Below are 506 nucleotides of genomic sequence, written 5' to 3' on the forward strand. Positions count from 1 at the left end.
TACTGACCTTGTCCAGTGCTGCCTGCACAACTGATTCACTCTCAGTATCCAAAGCTGACGTTGCCTCATCAAGCAGAAGAATTTTAGGATTGCGAACCAGAGCTCGGGCAATTGCTATCCTTTGCTTCTGGCCTCCACTCAGCTGTGCCCCTCTTTCTCCAACCACAGTTTCAAACTTCTACAAGACAAACACACACGTTTCCAAAACACTCAGTGGCACAGTCCTTTCATCAAAGAAAGGCAGTGGAAAGAAAAGGCACATTGGTGTCAGAAGCCCCAGAGGCATCTTCTCCTTCCTCTAAAACACACTACAGGATCAACCCCCGCTTGGATATACCTGCCTCATCATTTGTGTCCCTGCAATTCTAGTAGTTCTTCAAATGCTCATCAAGTCATGGCCTAAAGATTTAAAATTGATGTTATTCTCAAAAGTCATGAGGAAGCCCTGCATAAGGAACTAAGGAACTCTTTGGCACAAGAAGGTTTCTGAGAAATTTTTTCAGCAG

General features: G+C 44.7%; 1 pseudogene; it reads right to left on the bottom strand.

Annotated features, from left to right (window-relative positions):
- Positions 1–7: 7 nt before the first annotated feature.
- On the bottom strand, positions 8–178 carry LOC104547488 (annotated as a pseudogene).
- Positions 179–506: the final 328 nt, after the last annotated feature.

This window comes from Mesitornis unicolor, unplaced genomic scaffold (assembly GCF_000695765.1).
Source record: "Mesitornis unicolor isolate BGI_N332 unplaced genomic scaffold, ASM69576v1 C12987670, whole genome shotgun sequence".
In the NCBI taxonomy this organism is placed as follows: Eukaryota; Metazoa; Chordata; class Aves; order Mesitornithiformes; family Mesitornithidae; genus Mesitornis; species Mesitornis unicolor.